The sequence below is a fragment of the Schistocerca americana genome, chromosome 1 (assembly GCF_021461395.2).
Source record: "Schistocerca americana isolate TAMUIC-IGC-003095 chromosome 1, iqSchAmer2.1, whole genome shotgun sequence".
NCBI lineage: Eukaryota > Metazoa > Arthropoda > Insecta > Orthoptera > Acrididae > Schistocerca > Schistocerca americana.
In genome coordinates, this window is record NC_060119.1 from 1,149,425,468 (window position 1) to 1,149,448,047 (window position 22,580).

Genomic DNA, 22,580 nt, shown 5'->3' on the forward strand with positions numbered 1-22,580 from the left:
GGCAGCGTGTATTCGTCATCGCCATACTGGCGTATCACCCGGCGTGATGGTATGGGGTGCCATTGGTTACACATCTCGGTCACCTCTTGTTCGCACTGACGGCTTTTTGAACAGTGGACGTTACATTTCAGATGTGTTACGACCCGTGGCTCTACCCTTCATTCGATCCCTGCGAAACCCTACATTTCAGCAAGGTAATACACGGCCGCATGTTGTAGGTCCTGTACGGGCCTTTCTAGATACAGAAAATGTTCGGCTGCTGCCCTGGCCAGCACATTCTCCAGATCTCTCACCAACTGAAAACGTCTGGTCAATGGCGGCCGAGCAACTGGCTCGTCACAGTACGTCAGTCACTACTCTTGATGAACTGTGGTATCGCGTTGAAGCTGCATGGGCAGCCATCCAAGCTCTGTTTGACTCAATGCCCAGGCGTATGAAGGCCGTTATTACGGCCAGGGGTGGTTGTTCTGGGTACTGATTTCTCAGGATCTATGCACCCAAACTGCGTGAAAATGTAATCACATGTCAGTTTTAGTGTAATATATTTGTCCAATGAATACCTGTTTATCATCTACATTTCTTCTTGGTGTAGCAATTTTAATGGCCAGTAGTGTATATTAACTGCAAATCGTCCTCGTTTCATTCGATACCCGTACAGATACCTTCAGAGAAGACTTCCTAACACTCAAATTTGTATACGAAGGTAAAAAATTTCTCTTTTCATTGATCTTTCTATTAGGACTGCTCAAGGCGGTGATGAATGGGCGTGAAAAGAAATTACCTTATCAGTGAAAATCGTCTGCAGGATTTATTTGGGAACTAAATACCTTCAGAAAAGATTTAGTAAAATTTAAATTTATGTATGATATTAATATACTTCTCCCTTTTAAGAATGTTTTTCTCGCTGTTGCCAGTATGCAGTTTACATCGTCTGCTACTTCGGCCATTGTTAGTTACTTTGACGTCTAAATAGCAAAGCTTATTCACTGCTTTAGTGCTCCTTTTCTAATTCCCTCAGTATCTCTTCATTTAGTTGGACTACATTCCAATGTCTTGTTCATCTTATAACATTTATTCAAGGCAGTGTCCATTCTGTTCAACTTACCTTCGAAGTGTTTCGTCGTCTCCTGAAAAACCACTATGTCATCGGTAAACTTATTTATTTCTTCTTACTTATCTTAATTGGCTGTTCCAATTTCTCCTCGATTTCCGTCACTGCTACCTCAATACACACACACACACACACACACACACACACACACACACACACACACACACCCACACCAAAAAAAGTTTTGCATCACATCGGTACCTAGAACTCTTGAAGATAGACGTTGACTGTGGTTATTGTATCACAGACACAGTACCTTTGACTGTTCAGAGATGTCTCTAAACACACCCAAAGATGTAAACAACCATGCATGAGCAGCGCCTATTAGACGGAGGGGGTCCGACAGCCGATCAGTTCCAGTCATTCCACCAGGAAGGATGTAAACGGCTCGTGTTGTCTGTGGTTCAACCATGCGTAGACGGTCAATATCGCTGTTCGAATGCGTCCGCATTGTTACTTTGTGCAAGGAAGGACTCTCAACAAGGGAAATGTCCAGGCGTCTCTGAGTGAACCAAAGCGATGTTTTTCGGACATGGAGGAGATAGAGAGGAACTGTCGATGACATCAGGCCGCCCAAAGGCTACTACTGGAAGGGATGACCGCTAGGTACGGAAGAACCCTGACAGCAACGCCACCATGTTGAATAATGCTTTTCGTGCAGCCACAGGACGTCGTGTTAAGACTCAAACTGTGCACAATAGGCTGCATGATGCGCAACTTCACTCCCTACGTCCATGGCGACATACATCTTTGCAACTACGATACCATGTAGCGCGGTACAGATTGGCCCAACAAAGTGCCGAATGGACCGCTCAGGATTGGCATCACGTGCTCTTCACCGATGAGTGTCGCTTTTGCCTTCAACCAGAGAATCATCGGAGACGTGTTTGGAGGCATCCCGGTCAGGCTGAGCGCCTTAGACACACTGTCCAGCGAGTGCAGCAAGGTGGAGGTTCCCTGCTGTTTTGGGGTGGCATTATGTGGGGCCGACATACAACGCTGGTGGTCATGGAAGGCGCCGTAACGGCTGTGCGATACGTGAATGCCATCCACCGACCGATAGTGCAACCATATAGGCAGCATATTGGCGAGGCATTCGTCTTCATGGACGACAATTCGCGCCCCCATCGTGCACATCTTGTGAATGAATTCCTTCAGGATAACGACATCGCCCGACTAGGGTGGCCAGCTTGTTCTCCAGAAATGAACCGTATCGAACGTGCCTGGGATAGATTGAAAAGGGCTGCTTATGGACGACGTGACCCACCAACCACTCTGAGGGACCTACGCCAAATCGCCGTTGAGAAGTGGGACAATCTGGACCGCTAGTGCCTTGATGAACTTGTGGATAGTATGTCACGACGAATACTGGTACGCATCAATGCAAGAGGACGTGCTTCTTGGTATTAGAGGTACCGGTGTGTGCAGCAGTCTGGACCACATGGTACAACATGCAATGTGTGGTTTTCGTGAGCAGTAAAAAGGGCGGAAATGATGTTTATGTTGATCTCTATTCCAGTTTTCTATACAGGTTCCGGGACACTCTGAAACGAGGTGATGGAAAACATTTTTTTGATGTGTGTACTAAGCAGTTCTTATAAAATTTGTGTAGAATGAATATTACGTGACTACCCTACTCGTACGATGATTAGCCTATACCATAATTACTGTTTGATGCTTTTTTGTGCTTTTCTCTGGTATTTATGTACTCGGACCTGAAAACGGTGGTGTGAATGAACATAGCTAATACAAATTGTATTTAGTAGACAGCTTATGCTGAGGCTGTTCATTGCACTTAGCTCATAGTTGGCATCCGATCCGCGAAAGTGGCTTACAGAACGTTCATCAGCGTGGGACACTCAAGGGGTTGGATTAATAGAAGACACAGACAAGGCACAAGGAAGAGCGGCGCGTTCCGTCACGATGCCGTTTAGTCGGCGCGAGGTTTAGGTTATACATGTACTGAAAGTTGAATGGGCTACGTCTTGGATGCAACAGCATGTGTTTTCTTATTGTATATCAGAATTGGAACGTATGGAAATTCGGTGATTTCAGACGTAGTGGCCTGCGTCTCACACCTCTGGTAAGCCTTGGCTAGCCTGCAACACTGATGGTGCGGCGTCACAGAGCTGCTGGAAGGGACGCCGTGTTACGTCTGATGTGTGGTAACGCCCCTCCCATCTCATCTCCTCTTGACTCGAACGCTGGCGAAACTTAGTAAAGGGTGCTGTGTCTGCTAGACAAATGGGGACATTAACGTAGAAGTAGGAACTCTTTTGACTCAACCAAACTGATATGCCCCGATTCTGAAGTAATTACAGTGAACTTATTTAGTATTTCAAATTTGCTACCTTGGCGGACGCCCTCATATTGCGCTAAGGGCTGTCAATTGTCATTACGGAGGATATTCAAAACTGTGCTCAAGCTACCGTGGTTGTCAGAGAGCACTTACAGTTTCGTCAGCGCATTTTTACATCAAGTTGCTGCCACATGAATTCAATAGAAAGTTTCGTTACGAAAAATGGAAGAACTTACTAGTGTTTGTCACAGTGACCCCCTCCTACACACACACACACACACACACACACACACACACACACACACACACCGGCCGTGTTTGCACATTTCATAGTTCAGTCTCTTTCTAATAGCCGCTCAGCAATCAAGCAGTTACGGAAAGTATGAGCTGAAAGAGCAGATTTTCACCCGTTACATGAGTATTACACTCTGAAAGAGATTTGTCAAATGTCTTATTTTAGATACGTCTTATAAAATCTTTGACGTTCTACTCTGGAGCATTTATCTTATATTTTATAAACGTTAATGTGGTCCTAGCTTTTGTAAATGATTTGTCAGAGCAACTATTTGGGATTATAGGTCCGCCTTGATTGAAAACACAATCTTTTATTTATTTTCTTCCCAAACTAGTTTCAGTGAGTATCGCCAACGTAAGTGGGTTTTAGTTTATTCTAAAACACGCAAAATTAGCTTCGTTACAAACATTATAAAACGTTATTACATGTATGCTCTTTGATCCCAGATAGTGTATTATATGAATATTTTTATAATACCTTACCTTACTTACCTTCAGATCACCATATTGGCTTCACTCGATCTGCTCGTCTTATCGGACAATGAAAGTCAACAAATATACGCGTGAACAGTCTCCACTGTGCCCAATACCGTGGATCTCTTTATGAGGATTCGAATTAAAATTTACAGTAGGTCTCATATTTAAATAACCTGTTTTGAGCCAAAACTTACCAGAAGTTAGATTAAACATGTCGCTGTTAGGTTACAAAGCAGGGAGTACTGAAGTAAATACGTGTATATTTGTCTCAAATTCGTACTGTTCTCCACTGATTTATCGTCCCAATTTGTTTAGTAAAGATGCTGCGGTTGGCGCACGAAAAGTGGCGGCGTACAATATCAGACATCTGTGCTGTGCCTCGGACACTTCTCGTATTTCTGTAATAGACTTAATTACCTCTATGAACAGGACCTGCTCTTAGTGATGGTCGTACGAGTTTGCCTACTGTTCGGCACCAGGTGCATCAGGTAACGTAATTATGCTGAGAGCGGAGCGGAACGCCGCTGCTTGTATGTTCAGCGGCGGCCGTGTGAAATTCTGTTCCTATTCGGAGAAATGCCTGCTCCAGCGCGCACTGTTTGCTCAACTTCCGACCTCGAGCTCTTGTGGTTTCCTTCGTATTACAGTTATTGCTTATAGCTCGAGCTTCATCTGCAGGCACAGCGAAAGGTTACGTACCCTGCCCTTTAGGGTGCTTGGTACTGTATTGTGCTAGCGAACGCCGTACCGCGCCAGCTCGGTCTTACCATAACACTTGTCCAAGGCTTACGTATAGTATTTTGCTGGCATTGCCTAGTTGAAACAGACACGGGGCACCAGAAACTTCGGAGCATCACGGGAACACTGGATTTTTCCCTTCGTGGTCACCGACGCCTGCTACTGCTGACTCGTCTCCAGACCTCCTACTTGTGGAAAACAGTCTTTCACAACAGACCGTATAAATCAGCGAGTGAAATATTTTGAATAAAGGACTGACAGCGGCAAAGTCCACATTTTCATCGTTACATTTTTGACAATTGTTATAAAGATACACCGAACCAGCACCTCGGAAGATGATGATGATGATGATGATGATGATGATGATGATGATGATGATTGGTTTGTGGAGAGCTCAACTGCGCGGTTATCAGCGCCCGTACAAATTCCCAACCTTTGCTCAGTCCAATCTCGCCACTTTCATGAATGATGATGAAATGATTAGGACAGCACAAACACCCAGTCATGTCGAGGCAGGTGAAAATCCCTGACCAACACCTCACCCATTACCGTGAAACTAGGTAGAAAAGCTCAGAGCGAGTTGCTGCAATAGAGACGGCAATGTATTGGCTGCTGGGTGCACCTCAGTTAAAATTCCCGTCGGCCATTCGGCTGTAAGTTTTGCCATGGTTTCTCGAAACACATACGGGCGTTCCTTGAAAAGCGCGCAACTGATTTATTCCCCATCCTAGTCCTACCCGAGGTAGTGCCCCATCTCCAATGGTGGTGTCGTCCAAAGTACGTTAACCCACAATATTCCTCTCTCACGTGTTTGAATGCAACTAATATAAGGAATTGCAATAACGTGTCTGTCGAAGAATTTGGGAAGAGCAGCTTTAAGAGGATAGAAATTATCTATTCCTCGGGACCTCATTCAAATATAGCCTCACTGGCAACTATGGCCGGTTCATGGGTACGAGAAAATTTTTTGATAGATTCGGACTTCGTTACTGCAATGTTACATACACCATTCGTGTAGACAGCAACGGAATTGCTTGAGTTGTCGGGTGGAACATATGTGAACACGTAACCTTTCTTCTGTGGTCTCTACTTCAGTTAGGTGTCGACCGAGGCAGTCGTTCTTCGGAATAAATATATGTGTACGTAAAAGAATGAAAAACGTATATCTGGACGTTTCTCTTTGTATTGAAGTGAATTTTAGCTTTTGGGGGGAAATGGATAGAAGTGATGAATGGGAGAAACGGATGGAAGTGATGAAAGAAACAGTTTGCCTAGCGTAGGGGGGAAAACGCCATTCCGAAGAATAAGATGCACATTGCGTCCTGTATGTGATGCAATTCGACCATATTTCCTGATTCACGATCAGATATGTTGTATTCTTCAAATCAAAACTTCAGTGTACTTTCATCAGTGCTTGCCTTTGAAGCAACTCTGTTTTCTACCTTTGATTACATTTTATTTTCCGTATGTCACACATGGTATCAAGGAAACATAAAAATATTATAATTCGCACACAGTATGTAAAGCGAATTTCACACGAAGGATGGAACATGTTAGTCAGTAGATGAACATTAACTATTTCAGTGGCTTTTAGTGTTTCAAATGTAATGAATAGTACTGTCCAGAGCAGTGACGAGATGATTTTTATTTTAACGCCACGCTTAACTTTGCCACGCTGGCTGTTGTAGATAATTTGATAAAGGTGATAAGTTGAACGAAACAGGTAGTTAGTAAAGATCTATTTATTAGCAGCTTTTGGCGGTCCTTAAGTATGATATTTTTCGAATAGTCGGGAACTGTGGGGGTTACACCAGCCCAAAACATAACGTGAAGTCGATGTTTTCGTCGCGTATTAGAGCTTCCAATCTCGTCCGCTATAACGGGCACATCTGACTCCTCAGTGAGCTGAAAACTCAAAGAGAGAAGACTGTCATTCCTATATCTTCGTCTATGTCACCCCAGAAAAGTGTTCCACTCCGGCAGCGCTAGATAACTACATGTTGAGAATGAGTAACTTATCCTTTCAGAAAAAGTTACGAAATACCTGCATGTTGTAGGCTTATCGCCCTTCGTGAGAGAGAGAGAGAGAGAGAGAGAGAGAGAGAGAGAGATGTAGATGAGAGACACCCGTTGTAACACAGACTTTACGCTGCCAACGTCCACATTCATTTGCTTCACGTTATTGCGCTTGTCGGCGATTGCCTGACACAGTAGTCGATAAATTATTCGACGTTTAATATGTGGCAAGCAGAGCTGGAGGAATGAGTGCCTAATAAACGACCAACATTACGCGTTGATACGTATCGATATTCGATACCCGTGCGACAGCTAACAATAAAAGCACTGACATATACACATCACTGTACGATAAACGTGCCTCTTTCTCTGCGGCGTATGCGGGCCACATCATTGGAAATTGCCCTGACTTGAGTGCGACGCCCTTGCAGCTTCCAGGTTAACCCCCCCCCCCCCCCTCTCTCTCTCTCTCTCTCTCTCTCACACACACACACACACACACACACACACACACACACACACACACACACACCCTCCCGTGTGTGTGTCCTTTTTGCTGCATAGCCATTTTTCGATTTACTCATTCGTATCTCGTTATTGCCAGTAAATCGAACGGAAATACCTGTTCAGTTAATTCGTTAATCTCATGTTACGAGTATGATGCGAAACAGTAAGCGCATAAGAGATATCACGGTCACGTATAGATTAAAATTACATTGTGAATGACAAAAGCGAACTGTGAAGGACGGTGTTTCCAGACGGCGGAAACGGTTTAAGTAGAAGCTTTGCACTATCACAGAAGCAAATTAAAAGTACAGGATTTCTCAAAAAGATACGGTGTAACTTTAATGTGTTGCAGCATCCAAACTAATTAATATACTTGCACCATGTTTCATTGAGTGGCATACAAACTTTGTGAGATAGTGTTGCATAAGCCAATTTCAACGCGTGCGCCCTTGTTGATACGCACAATTTGCAGTCTGTTTTCAAGCGCTGTCCTCACCCGTCGCAACGTATCCGCATCAACAAATCATTGATCTGATCGATTGGCGTTTGGAAGACTCTGTCCCTGACATACCCCCCACAGAAAGAAGTCTATTGGTGTAATATTAGGAGACCGAGGAGGCCAGGAATTGGATCACCCCTGCCAATCCAGCCATGTGGAAACACCTCGTCCAGATCATCCCTCACAGTCTCATGCCAACGTGGTGGTGCTGCTCCATCATCTTGGAAAACGGCTGTCTTGGCGGTCAGCCAGTTGTGGTAACACAAACAACACCAGCATATGAAGGTGACTGTTAGAATTAACTTTCTTTCTGAGAGAAAAAAAAGATCCGATAATGCTATCAACCACCAAACACCACCACTCATTCATTTTTGGGTCGTCACGTACCTCTTCCGTAACAGTATGCGGTTTGGTTGTGCCAGAATGCGAGCTTTGTGTTTGTTTACCTTAGCACACTCGTAGAATTTTGCTTAGTCAGAAAATGCTGGGTTTGCTCAGAAAATTTTCATCCTCCAAACGGTGAAGAACGTCCACGGCGAATTGCATTCGCGTACGTTGTGACTTGTCTGGTTTCAGTGCATGCAATTGTTGCAGTCGTTATGGTGATCTGTTAACTTTTCCGAAGGACCAATTGCATGTTCGCCCTAGGGATATGGAGCTCCACCGAAGCCCTCAGAACAGACATTTGCGGTGAAAATTGAAAAGCCAACCGTATCCGTTGTGTGTCGGTTTCGCTTCTTTCAGGTCGTCCAGTACGATGCTTGACACCAACGCAACTTGTCTGCATAAAATTCCTGTACTGCCGGCGTGTCGTCGCTCTCGAAGGTGGTTGCTTCCTATACCGCGTTTGGAAGATCCTTTGAACCTGTGTCCGACTTAGTCTGAATGAACCATTCGACACAGTTACTCTTTTCGTGAAACGTTGCTATTATGCTTTACTCGCGACAACCTGAATCACTAGCAAACAAAACGTTGTGAATTTGTCACATAATCCAAACATGCTGTGATATCTAATTAGTTCGAGGGCTATAAAACACTGAAGTTGTGGCGTACCTTTTGAGACACCCTGTACCTTCAGTCCCCCGACACCGACCTAGGTCTAATAAGCCAGTAAAACCGTCTGAATACCTAGGCTGGAATGCTTAAACTGGAAATACTCTCCTACTTTCCGAAATATTTTCAAGTGGGAACCTCTTTGCTCAATTTCGAGGGCGCTGGAAGGTCAAAGCTACTAACACGGGGGACATAATATATAAGATATGTAACTCAACCGAAAGCTCACCAGCAGTCTTTATAGCTAATTCTCACAAAGTAGGAGAAGTATACCGGTGTCATGATTCAGACTAATCGCCTCAGATAACGCCAAAAGGCACATTCTGGGAACACTGTGGACTGACTGGGACAAGCGCAGTCAGCAGAAGTGCAGGGAACGTAGCATTCCATGCTGTAATGTGTGTCGGAGGTACTGGTCCACTTAAATATGAGCACCTCTTTTTTAGAAATCGGTTACTGTCCCGGCAATCTTCTCGTAATTTCAACAAGAAATTAGTGACTTTGGCTGTTATCGGCCATCTTCAGAGCATAAGAGTAAGCCCTAGTTGTTAGTCACAAGCACATCGAGAAAACCACATTCTCATTGTGGTAGTGAGTGAACTACTGCTTCTTCATACGTTCTGGAGATGGCTGGTGATGGCCTCCACCGTTACTTCCTTGTCGAAATTGCATGAGATTGTGCCGGTCAATTAGTCAAAACAAAAAGTAATCATCCATTGACGTCTGCATCTCGACCGAAATGTTGTGCTTCCGAAAAACTGTGTACTTCTGTCGCCACAATTACTTGGAAAACGCGTCTGCGTGGATATTATTAAAATTTCGACCACCTGTACTTAGAAGCAGTGGTGGATCGTTAGAGAGAGAACCGGCTCTACACATGCCGTGAGGTGCTGGCGCGATTGCTGCTCCATGCATTGTTTTGTGGTTTGCGTCGGTGAGGCAGTGGCGACGGGTTGGTTTCCTCGTGGTAGTGTGGCCTCGCAGCCAGTTGGGAGTCGCATTAACGCCGCGCTGGCTGCACCTTTACCGTACGGAACGGAGGCTTGAGAAACCTGTTATCGCGGCTCCAGCCTCGAGATAAGCGTAATCTCCGTCACGGTGCCAACACATGTTCTGCGGGGGGCCTTGTGTTCTGCTCGTTGTCTGCCGTCGCGATGTTTTCCATTTTTAGTGGCTTTTTATTCGGGTACAGAAGTTAGGGCTATAAATAGGCTAGAAGTTAGGGCTATAAATAGGCTACCAGATATAGCCCTTCCTAGTGTCGACCATTTCTTTGTGTTCTCATTGTTAAGCTCCCTCATTACGTCCCAGTGAACGAGTGATTCAGTAATTTCTGCTTGTTTCACTTTAATTCTGGTTAATTTCAATCGAGCTGTGGACTTTCTTCTGCACTGCTTTGCAATAAAGATTGCAGCACCAGGGAGAGTGCATATAAGGAAAATGTAGGTAGCGGGCTCTTTTTTGTGCTGGTGGGGGCGGAGCGTTAAAGTGTACGAAATTTTGTACAGCTTCTAACAGCAGCGTCGGCTCCAACTGAACTGACGTAGAGTCAAATTAAGCTTGGATGACGTTTCTGGATACGTTATTCCGCCGCACAGTTGATGTGTGGCTGGGGAATAGTGGCGCGCTGTTCTCAGTTTTCGGTTTGTGGGAGATTTTGGAGAACGTGATGGTGAGTTTTCAGTTGTTGAGATATTTGGAGAACGCGGTGGTCAGGACAACAGTCGAGAGCACCATCTGCAGCGAGGTCTCTCAGGACAGCGAGAGCGACATGCGGTATTCATCTACATGACTACTCTGCAATTCACATTGAAGTGCCTGCCAGAGGGGTTCATCGACCCACCTTCACACAGTTTCCCTACCGATCCACTATAGCAGCGCGCGGGATAAAAAAGCATTTAAACCTTTCCGTGCGAGTTCTGATTTCACCATTTTGTTACAATGATCATTTCTGCCAATGTAATTGTGTTCCAACAAAACATTTTCACATTGGGAGGAGAACGTTGGAGATTGAAATTACGTGAGAGATCATCTTGTCATAACGAAAAACGCCTCTGTTTTAATTATTGCCACCCGCAGCTTTCTTATATCTGTGACACTCCCTCCCCTCTTTCTCTGTTTCTCGATTAAACAAAATGTGCTGCTTTTCTCTGAACTTCCTCTATGTACTCCGTTAATCATATCTGTTTATGACATCATACTGCACAGCAGTACTCTAGCAGAGGACGGACAAGCGTAGTGTAGGCAGCCTCCGTAGTAGGTCTGTTGCATCTTGTAAGTGTTCTGCCAATAAACCGCAGTCTTTGGTTTGCCTTCCCCGTTACATTATCGATGTGTAAGTTCTTTCCAATTTAAGATGTTCGTAATTGTAATTCCTAGGTATTCAGTTGAATCGACGGCCTTCAGAGTTGTGTGATTTATCGTGCAACTGATGTTTAACGGATTCCTTTTAGCACTCATGTGGATGACCTCACACTTTCCGTTATTTAGACCAGTTGCCACTTTTCACTCCGTGGTGATATCTAGTCTAAATCATTTTGCAATTGATCTTGATCTTATGATGACCTTAGAAGACGGTAAACGACAGCGTCACCTGCAAACTATCTAAGATATCTGCTCAGATTGTCTCCTAAACTGTTTATATATATATATATATATATATATATATATATATATATATATATATATATATATATATATATATATATATATATATCAGAATGAGCAGAGGGCTTATTACATTTCCAGATATCACTTCTGTTCTATTCGATGACTTCCAGTCGGTTATTACGCACCTTGCGCTATCTTGTTGAAATACATCAGCCAGGGAAGCCTCGAAGATAGGGCGCGGCCATTGGCCGTAATGTATCAGAAATGCAACTGCTACTTTCTTAATTTGCCGCCTATGCGAATCGGACGCGGTCGTGTTGAGTACCCAGTGGCACCTCCATTCATCACACTAGGTGCTAGACTCGCGTGAGGATGACTGACGCAATCTGGCAACATCCCTTCGCCACGGAGTCTCTGCACGCGGATACTTCCATCGTGATACTGTACGTCAAACTGGCCGGCCGAAGTGGCCGTGCGGTTAAAGGCGCTGCAGTCTGGAACCGCAAGACCGCTACGGTCGCAGGTTCGAATCCTGCCTCGGGCCTGGATGTTTGTGATGTCCTTAGGTTAGTTAGGTTTAACTAGTTCTAAGTTCTAGGGGACTAATGACCTCAGCAGTTGAGTCCCATAGTGCTCAGAGCCATTTGAGCCATTTTTGTACGTCAAACTCTCCTAATAAGCATACCAGGTGTCACCTCTGAGTTCCGTGTCGTCTGTCGGGGCGACTCTCTCTCTGCCGCAGCAGTGGTCCTCACGCTGACAGTCCGTGCCGCTCCAGACGTCGTCGCTATGTCCATGTTGATACTCTACGTGGTGCAAACGAGCCCATTCCTTAAGGGAGGTGTGTGACGGCCGGGTGAGAGGTATGCCTGTCCTGCTGAGATCATGCTTGGCGTCGAGTATGGGATTCCTACGCGAGCAGCAATGCCGTGGGTCGGTGAAATGAAATGCTTTGTCGATAGGCCACGATCGTGGCACGTACTGCTGGGCGTTCCTCCTTACCGGAGGCATAACACTATCAGCTCACAGTCGACATCGTAGGGGGGCGTCAGTACCACCCAATTCGCGCTGTTGCGCTGACATGCTGATCGTTGTCATATCCAAGTACGCAGTACACTTCGTGCCTATTCGACGTTCGCTGCACGCCGCGTTCGTGGTGTTGCAGCTTTTGTGGCCAGTAGACTACAACGTACTCAAACTGTCAGGGTCCTCCGACGCGGTCGGTGCTCGCCGAGATAAGCTTGCCTACTGGCTCAAGGTTCCTTCCGCCCATTGGTTGGCCGATGCGGTTTCCTGGTGACATTGCTTATCAACTTTACGGAAAGTTTTTAGGCGTCCCGATCTGTGCGTACATATGCCAGAGGAACTGACGATCATAAGTGTACACGTTGGGATATTATGTACTCACTTACTGTCACATTAAGGTCGCATAAAGCTGTAATAGTTAATTCGGCAATGGAGGAAAGTTTGTGGACAGTTGTATAACGCAAGTTTTTGTTTCACCATTCGCATGTCTTTTCAGTTCACTGAGAAGTATCATCAGTTGCTGTTGCGTGACATGCGTATTTGCTCTTCTGCTGGCGAAGCAGTCCGTACTGTTTCAGCACTGTACCTGCATTTTTCCACCTTGTTATTGTATTAGTAGAGGCGAGGCTCGTATTGTAGAGCAGACAATTATTTATTCCGTTGCAGACAGGTGTAACCTCAAATTGCTGACTGTAGTGTTGTGACTATGTATTGAATTTCTCTCGTCTGGCACACATAATGTCCTTATACTCCTAAGAGAGCCTGAAATTCGCCAAGGATTGGAAACCAGAGTACATCCCGAGCAGTGACACGTCGAGTAACGAAATGTGCCATAACCCGATTTCCCAGAAACCTCTCTCAGTGGAAGGTAAGCAAAATAAGCAAACTCGTGTCTCGTCTTATCCGTAGATAAACGACCGTTCCTGAGAAAACAAGTCAAAGTATTCAAGGTACTCCACGCTTTAGCGCACGATAAGTTCTACCGAAGCGGTGACATAGCCTCGTGGCTTCATGGTTTTACATCCTGTGTTCGAAACCCAATTATTGTTTTTATTTTCCTTTTTATCCTACCCATGTCCAGAGAAGATTACTACTTGAATGTTTTCCAATGTATGTTCAGATAACGTTGTCCTTATTCGTCTACTAATTGTCAATCTGGTGAGTCAATTTAGAAAAATGAAAAAATTTTAGAAATTGTTTTCGGTTAAATTCGTGCTGTGTATCGTGTTTCATAACCAGTCGCAAGCGCCAGTTTTCGGAAAAAATGATCCGTTATGCTTGGTTTGCCGCGAAATTATTGCCAACACATGAAATCTTTAGCAATGTTACCAACACTTCTTTCCCAAGTGAGATTCATACGAAAATGTTACTGTGGCAATGCTGTTTCCGCTTGATGCTTGTGGTGTTCGGAATCTCGGTGTTTCTAATGTTTCTACGAGCGGATCATCCAACGGAATGCACCAAGGTTTCCTGAAGGATAAACAAATGAAAAATGTAAGAATTAATATAAGAATTATTGAAAGAACGAAATAGTAGAGCATGATAATTTAAAAAGTTGCAACCCTCAAAATACACACACACACACACACACACACACACACACACACACACACACACTATAATAAATGTATGACATCTATTGTGAAACCCAGATGTAATTTTGCAGTTAATATAACGCTCTCATATTCCCTAATTTGATATGAAACATTTATGTAATATCCTACGAACACTGGTAGACATAAAATAAAATTAAATTAGAAAGAATCTGGTTTCGAACACGGGGCCCAAAAGTGCGAAGCTGGAACACTACCCACTGTGCCACCGTTTCAGTTCAATTTTCAGCGTACTGAAAGGCATACAAATTACGGCGAAAACTTTGACCGCCGTTTTCTCAGAAACGATCGAATGTCAACGAATAAGCAGAGACAGTGTTCGCTTATTTTGATCCCTCTTCCACGGAGCGAAGTTACTGGGAAATCGGGTAATGACACTTGCTGTGTTTTCCTCGTAAGAAGCTACTCTGTCTTTCTGCGTTGTCCTATGTCAGTGATTACAGACGCACGAATAAATTATACAAGGTGGAGAAAAGAACCTGACGACAAAGTCAACGCAGGGTGGCGGATGTCGAACCGTGGCTGTGGACCGAAAACGCATCGTTGTGAATCTAAGAGCGTAAAACGACAGCTAGTCAGAAATAAACGCGGTTTGTTTCTCGGGTACCCGAACGTGGTGCAAATGGCTCTGAGAACTATGGCACTTAACTTCTGAGGTCATCGGTCCCCTAGATCTTAGAACTAATTAAACCTAAGGGGAGCATATACATCCATGCCCAAGGGAGGATTCAAACTTGCGACCGTAGCGGTCGCGCGATTCCAGACTGTAGCTTCTAGAACCACTCGGCCACCCCGACCGGCTTAACCGAACGTGTCTGGGTGCGTCTTGCAGTGCCGTTGCGTCAGACAAACCTGCCGATTTCACACTTTCTGATGTGCTGTACTTGTTTGAGTAAAAGTTCATTAATGCTTTGGGTACATTAACAAAAATTATTTAAAATGTTTTATGTGAACAGCAAACAAACATACGAAGTGAATATGTCCTCACATTACCTTACCTTATCGTTCTCTTTCTCCCCTGGATGACCACAGCACATGCCAAATCTGTACAGAACAACTTTAATGTGTACTTTTGTTACATGTTTCCGTATTGTCATTGTAGCCTGAAGAACCGATTTATACCTCGAAACGTGTTGCTTCATTAAGCAGTTTAAACAGACAACGGATTTTGCGACTGGTAGCGTTCTCTGAAAAACGCTTTCGTATTTTTGAAACAGTTACTTACGGTGCAGTCAGTATTGCTTTAAAATGTTGTATTTAGATTTCATCATAAACAAAATTTAACCGTAGAGTACGACATGTATTACATTGTGTTTTTGCAGTACAATTTATCATCTTAACAAAAAGTGCCTTACAGTACTTGTAGAGTAGTTGGTCAAGCTTTACCATGTAAACTTCACAGGAGATTCGTGTCCAAGGTAGCAAGCATTGTATAGGAATTTGCCTAGTTTTGAATAGTCTGCTGAAAACATTATCTTTGGATAATTTACGTAGAACTTCAGAAAGTAAGTGACACACGTCTTACCACGCTAAGACCATTGTTCAACAAGAGTGACGGATTGTCTGAAGACAATACGTGTTCCGTGTTTCCTCCACACACAATTTTACTGCAGTGCCGGTAACAGGTGCCTCACAGTGAGAGATTGAAATGACACGGCATCTGAAAACGTACTCTAAAGCTGAAGTGCGCGGGACAGCGCGATTCTTGTGAGCAAAACCTCTAAACTGCACAAAGGATCAACGTTAAGTTCCGGCGCTATATGGACCAAATGTAATGTCGTGTCCAGCGGTAGCGAAATGTTAAATGTTACCAGCAGTTTGACCAAGGCCGCACAGACTTGGGTGATGCCGATCGGGGGAAAGTCCAGGTCTTGCACCATGAGTTTTCCGTCCTCTCGGCAAGCTTAAAGAACATGTGTACGGAAAGCGATTTTCGAACAACGAGCAGCGGTTCTCGAATGGCTCTGTGACTAAGGAACGGATTTTTATCGCCGAGGAACTGAGCTATTGGTAGAAGGTTCCGACCTGTGTTTACAGAGATTGGCAACTACGTTGAAAAATAGTGTCAGCTATCTGTGTCACTTCTAAGCGTATTGCACCATTCAGTAAAAACTACTTGACTTGTCGTAATAATGTGTAACTTACTTTTTGAAAAATTTGTCTCGTAATTATCTCGTCATGTGTGAACTGGGATAAGCTGTTCAGATGCACAGTCTTCGCCGGCTGGCTGTTATTTTGTGTCCACAGCTCCATGTCGGTGCTTCTCAGACCTGCGGGTATGTGGAAAATTTTGCCTGGCTCGACGCTTCGCGCGCTGCTCGGTTATTCCTCACTCCGTACAGTCAGTCACGCCAAACTTTCCTTAGACTTTGCCTGTGTGGTTAAGGTGACCTACAGGACGTTCCTCTTATTGTATAAATTTCTCCTCAGTTTTCCTTTCACTTTATTTAAACTCCATGATGGTTTGGCGGGAACTTTCATAGGGAATAATAAACCTACGCAATCTAGACATTCTCTGTGTAAGTTCAGCTACATTAACCAATAATGCCGCAAAATCCTGAAGGAAATTTAACAACATCCTGCCTTCCATTCAGCGGATAGACTCGTTCGGTCCTATCGAATTATTTTCATCAACCGGCTGTCATTATGCTTTCTCCATTCTTTTTTTTGTTAAATGTGCTGGCTGCGTGTCAGACCTTGCTCAAAGGAACGATGACTTTGTCAGAGGGGACGTGGAAGTGAGACGAGGCAAAAGCCTGCGGCGCCAGAGGTTATTTCTTTCAGGAATTTAATTAGGCTGCTCGTTTGTCACAAAGACGTCTCCAGACCCTCGTCTCGGCATTTGAACTTCTCATCATAAATGTACGCCGTGGCAAAATAGCGGCTTCAGCAAAGGTTACGTTATTCGTCTTGCCGAAAAATGCATCGAAATTCCGGACAAGTATAGCAGTGACTTTTCCGTAGATTCTCATCGATGGAATCCATTAGACCGTCTCTCTCTCACACACATTACGAATTGATGTCTCACAATATGTAAGCTATAAGAACAGTCTTAACTCGCTAAACGAGGTCTGTTCAAAAAAATTCCGAAATATTCGTAATTTCGCACCAATGGTGTGTTTGAGCGAAATGCGGTTATAGTCCCTGCGCACGCCTGTGTTTATTGTGTAACTGCCGGAAGTTTTTCATCGTTGTATGCATGTTAGTTATTGTTCAGTGCTGTATTAAGTAGAGCGTTGTGTCGCATAGTTTGCGAATTCCGAGATGGCAGAGTTAGAGGAGCAATGCGTCTGCATTAAATTTTGCGTGAAACTTCAGAAAAATTTGCAGAGACACACCAAATGATGCAGGAAGCCTACAGTGATGAGTGCTAAAGCCTTACTCGATGTTACGAATGTTTCACACGGTTTAGAAAATTTCCCCGCGGAAGTGAAAGATGACCCTCGTTTAGGCCGCCCTTCGACGTCTACCGACGTCGCGCGTGTCAGGAACGTCAACGAAACTATGCTTGCCAATAGGAGACTGTCAAATTGCAGAAGACTGTAGCATTTCAGTTGGATCGTGTCATGGAATCCTGACACAGCATCTTGGAATGCATCTTGATGCGGCAAAGTTCGTCCCGTGGCTCGTGAGTCAAGATCAGAAAGACCTTCCTCTTGCAATCTATGAAAAGCTTTTGGATTACGCAAATGAGAACGAGCGATCCTTAAGAGAATCATAACTGGTGATGAGATGTGGGTCTAGGGTTATGATGTTGAAACCAAGATTCAGTCTTCACAATGCTTCCGCGAGGTTCTCAAAGACCAAAAAAAGCCTGTCAGGTCAGGTCAAGTGTCAAATTTTTGCTGATAGTTTTGTTGGACTGTGAAGGATTTGTTCATCATGAATTCGGGCCACGGGGTAAAAATGTTAATCGATGGCGATATCGGAAGGTGTTGTGACGCCTGCGAGAAAATGTGAGAAGAAAACGGCATGAAATGTTGCGAGGCAATTCATGGCTCTTGCATCACGATAACTCACCCGCACATTCACCCCTGTTGGTGCGTGACTTGCACAAAAAACGAAATCACTGCGCTGTCTCATCCCGTGTACTCTCCAGACCTGTCTACTGCGGACTTCTTTTTTTATTTCCAAAGTTGAAAATCCTGTTGAAAGGGCGAAGATTTGCAATGATAGACGAGACAAGAGAAAACTCGCAGGCGACGCTTCGCGCGATCCAGCAAGAGGCGTCCCAAGAGTGCTTCTGGGAGTGCAAAAGGCGTTGGGAGCGGTGTATCAATTGTGGAGGAGAGTATTTCGAAGCGTAGAAGAATTTCGCGGTCAGAGTTCCGGAATTTTTTGAATAGACCTCTTATACCAATTTTTCTTAAATTTTTAATAAATGTGACTACAGGATCCACTTTCGCAGTGCGTCGTCGTGTCTATCTGATACTATTGCTTAACCATTGTTACTTACTGCTACTCCTGAGTACAGTGAAAATGTTTGCTAGTGTCCAGCAGCGAACAGGAAATGAGTGGGGTGCTGGCCGATGCATATATTACAGTAAAGCAAGATAGGGCTGTGTGCAGCAGGTGGGCTTGTTGTATGACGAACTGTTAAACGTGCTCAGAATGGATTAAGAAGGAAGATGGAACAAAGACGTGGCAGTAAGCTTTCTCTAACGGGAAACAGCCAAAGTGTAAACGTTGAGATCAGGTAAAGATTCATGAAAGGCCAAGTTGGCAGTATAGCCATGTAAGGCTGCGACACATGGGCAGCTTGCAACGAGGGGGCGTTGCAGGCAGGACATGCCCTGTCCTTCCCGCTTCCATTTTCTCCATACGTGTTGGATCTGGAGCTCAGCACCCACACAACAGTTTCCTGAAGCAGTACGACACATTTAAAAAGACATAGAAAAAACAACTTTGAAGATAAGAATACTTCCAAGCGTTGTCAATACGAAATATGTACACCAAATTAATGCAAGTTATCTCGGGAGGAATGGTCAGTGTTCGCGGGTATGACAGGAACGATAATTCGAAGCAAAAAAAAAAAAGTCTGCTAAACATAGTCTCTGAAGATAATTTTTTCGAGTTTTTTAAGTGAATTACGTCGTACTGCTTTAGGAAATTGATGCACGGATGCCGAGCTTCAAGTTCGACACGTATGAAGAAAATCGAAGATAACATGTCCGTGAAGTCTCCTTTTACGATAGAAACCAAAGTGCTAGATGCTTTTAAACGGAAATGCTCAGGATTGAAGGGATTGATTAAGTAAGAAATGAAGACGCTTTGCAGCGAGTCAAAGAGAAAAATGCCTAATAAAGAACATAATGAATCGAAGAGAGAAAGTTTTGTATTTGTGGCGATCCACACCCTCCTGATGCGTAATAAACGTAAACATGATCCGTAGTAGGTGTAATGTGATATTTATATAATCGTGCACGACTAGTAAAAAAAAAAAAAAAATACAGAGGCGGAGATACATGTGAATATATAAGGAAGATAGCGGTGATGCGAGATGCAAACTCAAATGGTGAGCATGCCGAGAAGGGAGACGATAGGGGACCATCACAAATCGACCTTTCGATTGGTGACCAAAACTTGGGTAATTTTCTGTTACTGACCGCCAGGGAGCACAAATTCCACACGTGCCAGCCGAAGAACGTCACATATGACGACTATCTCGAAATTATGTTATAAGCGTTATATAATAATTTACTGATGGATTCAAAATGGTCGTCTAATGATGAAACGAGACTCCAACGGCGAAGCTACATAAAAGGGAGGTGAACGCAGTAGAACATAATACATTGTGACGCCGCCATCATCGAAAAGCAATCACTGTTTCTCTGTCGCCTGAAATACAAAGAAACAAACATCCGAGAAGAAATAAGTGTATTTGATAGAACCAATAGATAATAAAATATGAAAATGAATTGAAAGATCACTAGCAAGAGCAGTAGTAGTGCGAAATACCATTGAAGGAAAAAATGGGTGAAGGACGAGCGAGCAACGAAAGTTTGATTAGATAACATCAAGTAAGCATAACAAGGTTTTTAATGCGTGGTGGTGGTGGTGGTGGTGGTGGTGGTGGTGGTGGTGGTAGTAAAAAAAACTAAAACTAAACTCCGACCGAACAGACCATGAAGGCCCAACGGTACCGTCCGGCCACCGTGTCATCCTCAGACTACAGGCGTCACTGGATGCGGATGTGGAGGGGCATGTGGTCAGCACACCGCTCTCCCGGCCGCATGTTAGTTTCCGAGACCGGAGCCGCTGCTTCTGAATGAAGTAGCTCCTCAGTTTGCCTCACAAGGGCTGAGTGCACCCCGCTTGCCAACAGCGCTCGGCAGACCGAATGGTCACCCATCCGAGTGCTAGCCCAGCCCAACAGCGCTTGACTCCGGTGATCTGACGGAAACCGGTGTTACCACTGCGGCAAGGCCGCTGGCAGTAGTAGTACAGGGCGGGGCAAAGAAAAATGGCCCGGAAAATAGAGTTCCAAGGTACAGACAGACACAGCAGAGCAAAGGACATACAGTACATCTTGAAAGTGCCCGCCATTCATCTCTTAGCAGTTTTGGTTGGGCCTGATCAGCAAGTTGCTGAAAGCGGATCAAAGCTGGACAGCTGGAATTGCTACTGTCTCACCTGAAATGTTCCGCGGCTCCCCACGCAAAGTAATCGCACACTGATAGGTCAGATGACGTGGGTGGCTAGCTGGGGCCCCGACCAGACTGACCTCTCGAAACAACTGTCAGGCGTGAAGATTGTGTAATGTGCTCCAGGAAACCGGTGTGGATCACGTGGCGATCGTTCACGTGGTGTGCGCTTCATGGGGTGGTGTTATATGCATACATTCACACCCAATTGTTTGCTCTCGTCCGGGCCGCTTGTATTTGCTCCACCCTATAGTAATAATGCATAGAGAATTAAAACAGAAAATGTTTCCCGAAAATGTTTCAGAAACCTGATAAAGGCGATTTGGTGAGTGCTCTGTTGTCCATGTTACATATGAATCCCGTTCCAATACAAAATCCAGCGTATATGACTTGCCATATGATTTGGTAAAGGAAAACTTGATACTTTCTTGGACGGCATCGAGCTGTAAACCGCAAATGAGGAGCAACTAAAGAGCTTATTAAAACTTCTTCGAACTTTCTTATAGCACAAGCTGGAGTTTGGCGAAGAAGAAGCGCAAGACTCTTACTATTGCTAAAGAACTGTTACGTGCGGGTCACAGAAAAGCTCGAAGATGACGAATCGATGGAAGCGATGCTGGCAGAGTTAACCAACAGATTTTTAGGAAGTAAATAGACGAAACTTATCGGTCACATTCGAAGGGGAAAAAGAGCTGGCTAAGGAATATACACTACATGTAATGAGGATCGTAAGCACGGGGTTGAATTCGAAGACTATGGTCCGACCCATTAATACTTAAATAAAGGTGGTGATAGTGTTCATGTAGTCAACGGAAGCAATACCGACCTTTTTTGCTCGCTTGTCACCGAAGGAGTATCTCTCGTGTCAGAAATTGCTCGATTTAAACTTCCTGACAGATTAAAACTGTGTGGCTCATTGGGACACGTATATGGGACATTTTTTGCTGCCTTTTGCGGGCAAGTGCTCTGCCAACTGATCTACCCGAGCACGACTCAAGACCTGCCCTCAAAGCAGAATTTCTCCTGCGAAACCGTGAAGTTTGGAATATAGGAGACGAGGTACTGGCGGAAATAAAGCTTTGAGGATGGATGGTGAGTCGTTCTTGGTTAGCTCAGTTGGCAGAGCACTTGCCCGCGAAAGGTGAAGATTCTGGGTTCGAGTCCCGGTTTGGAGGACAGTTTTAATCTGCCAGGAAGTTTCATATCAGCGCATATTCCGCTGTAGAGAGAAAAATCACTCTGAAGTTGCTCAGTTGTTTGTAATCGCGTCCCCGGTGTCACTACTGCAGTTCAGACTGCGGCGCAACTCCTAGTGACCATAACGGAAGTGGCCGTGGATGACTTTCACAGTAAACGGAGGTGCCTGCCGGCAGCAGGAGAGGAAGCATGCTGCTCGACCGTCGTCGGTTCCTGTGGCGCGGAGTGAAGGGAGCGATCGTTTCTGGCCGCAGTTTGCTCGCGGACGGCCTGCCACCCATCGTAATCGACTGCTTCCCGTTGTTTCGAAGCGAGTGCGCACTCATTTCAAAACACTACCAGTGGCGTTTGTTGCCTCACGTTGTCACTGACGAAGCAATAAACTGCCCTGCAATCTTTCCTGCGGCCACGTGTACTCGTAGCGAAGCGAACACGGGCATTTAATACAATTGATTGTTGGAGCTCCAAGTACCTGTGGAACGCACCACGTGCCCGG

General features: G+C 44.7%; 1 protein-coding gene and 1 pseudogene across 1 annotated transcript in view; one reads left to right on the plus strand and one right to left on the minus strand.

Annotated features, from left to right (window-relative positions):
• The window catches only part of LOC124619421 (mitogen-activated protein kinase 1), a 378,544-nt gene that overhangs the window by 239,766 nt on the left and 116,198 nt on the right, over positions 1–22,580 (plus strand). The window lies entirely within an intron of this gene.
• On the minus strand, positions 20,560–20,677 carry LOC124553120 (annotated as a pseudogene).